This window comes from Triticum aestivum, chromosome 1B (assembly GCF_018294505.1).
Source record: "Triticum aestivum cultivar Chinese Spring chromosome 1B, IWGSC CS RefSeq v2.1, whole genome shotgun sequence".
In the NCBI taxonomy this organism is placed as follows: domain Eukaryota; kingdom Viridiplantae; phylum Streptophyta; class Magnoliopsida; order Poales; family Poaceae; genus Triticum; species Triticum aestivum.
Genome location: NC_057795.1, coordinates 664,286,872 through 664,288,949, shown reverse-complemented (window position 1 = coordinate 664,288,949; position 2,078 = coordinate 664,286,872). Strand labels below are relative to the sequence as shown.

Here is a 2,078-nt window from a genome sequence, read left to right as displayed (position 1 = left end):
TTTGGTAATAAATGAATGGAGACACCAACCTGCATTAAACAACATGGCGCTTTATCAAACTGCACCTTGTTACCTGTCTTCTGGCAAATTTTGTAGCATTAGACAGTGTGCATATTTCTTTTCTTGAGATTTTATTTTTATTTGTAATTTTGTTGTTTGTTCCTGCATTCATTTGGTGGGCGAGACATAATTTTGATTTCTTGATGTTTTGTTCAGTAAAAATTCAATTCTGGTGGTGTTTAACTTCTTGTGGTTTCTGTTCCGAGATTGCGTTCGGTCTGGGCTGGAATCTCCATTTGCAGCTGGTTTGGTTCAGCTGTGTGTGTGATTTTAAGCGGGTCTCCGAAGGATTCTCTTCAATCTTGTTAGCATCATATTGGCAGGTCCAGAGTGTCTGTTATTGTGATGGTTTTTTTGTTACGAGCAGTTAGTCATTTGTGATGAATATGGTTTATTTTTGGTGATGTGTTATGGCAATGATGATAAATTAAAGGCTTGTTGCTCACAACATTCGCAGTTGCTGCCTAAGAGGTTTCGCCCTGCCAGGCTGGAGAGCTAGTGTTGCTAATTCCTTCCTGGACGTCTGAGCCTTGTGAAATCCCCAATTTATCTTTATTTCTATTTTACTTTGTTGTCTTCATTTCCTGATCTAATTATTATGCCTTCTCTTCTTTGATGCTTCAATCTTGTTATGAATGTTGTTGTGTTTTGTTGGTTTCACTTGGGGAGCACTGCCCGATGTCCGCCCACAGTTCTCTCGTAGTCTCGTTGGATCCAAGTTTACAACGCTCCCAAGACATATTCTTGTAGCGTTAGGAGCATAAATCTGTCTAGATGGATCTTGGGTTACGCTCGCCCCCAAATTCCAGTTCAATCTCTACTGTTCTATCTTTCTTTTCATGTATAATAATTCTAGTTATTGTGGGATTGATTATTTAGCAATTTGAACCTTTGTTGGTGTGGTGATTATAAAACATTCCTCGTGTTGATGGGAAATCCCCGTGAATAACTACCAACAAACAATATATCTTCAGGTTTCATTTGATTCTTAATTTCGTTTTATGTTTATTTCCCCTGACCTTTTTTTCTGTTTGAACTTGAGAGCAAACGTTTATCTGTATCTTTCGAACTTGAAGATGTGAAGCTAATATTTGTTTGACTTGAGGTGTGGTAAGTTATCTATTCGTATTGCTGGTGGTGGCGATTGTACAGTGATTGTAAAACATTCCTATGCACTCATAGATTCCTTGTTTAGTCTGTTTATTTGGTTTAATCTGTTTTTCTGGTTTCATCTTTATTTCTGTTTGAAAACATTTCCATTTACAAGATAAAGTCAGCTGATACGCTAGTCACCAGTTCAGACTATGGAGCACCTGAAGTCCGGCCATGTCTTTAGTTCATGTGCCGCCGAATTACAAGACCTTGGACAGTACTCATGAACTATCCAGCTCCTTTCGAGTGTGGGCATTGCTTAGTTTCAAAGCATCCGGTTCTATGAATCAGTTGAATCGAGCTTCGCATCCATAAAATGTAATTCATGCTGAAATAGAGATGTAGAGGGGGCTCACATGAAAAATAGAGATCTAGGAAAGTAGAGGGAATTGCTGGTTGGTGCTTGTTTAGTGATCGACACTGGCGATCAATTGCTTATAAATATCACTACTTATAGAGGGTTCTACATTGTGCCCTCCTCTCTGGGAGAGGTGCGACGATCTTGGAGAGAGGCGGCGGTTGCGCCGCACAGCCGTTCGGGCAAGGGGAGATTTTCTTCTAATTACATAATTAATTTTAACACTCCCTCTAATCTACGCTTGACCATGTAGAATCATCTTCGCAATTGTCTGGGAAGCTCTATCGTTTGAAAAAAATTCTCCTTCAAAGTTCTTCACAAAATCTTTGATGAGAACCTGAAACATATACTCATAAAAGGGATAGCGTAATATGATATCTCAAGATGCTTGCAAGTCCCTAAGTCGTCGCATATCAATTCCATGAACATATTTCTGAAATGTACAATTTGGTAGACCTTGTAAACAAATTAGCAAGGTTGTTGCATGATTTGACTTGCAAGCTGTTTA

At 39.0% G+C, this 2,078-nt stretch overlaps 1 non-coding gene and 1 pseudogene across 1 annotated transcript; both read left to right on the top strand.

Moving 5' to 3' along the window:
• The first annotated feature begins 213 nt into the window (after positions 1–213).
• Positions 214–346, top strand: LOC123151731 (uncharacterized; annotated as a pseudogene).
• A 125-nt stretch (positions 347–471) lies between these two features.
• LOC123150680 (small nucleolar RNA SNORD14) lies at positions 472–591 on the top strand. The gene has a single exon (XR_006475300.1). It is a non-coding gene; the product is annotated as a small nucleolar RNA SNORD14 (small nucleolar RNA).
• Positions 592–2,078: the final 1,487 nt, after the last annotated feature.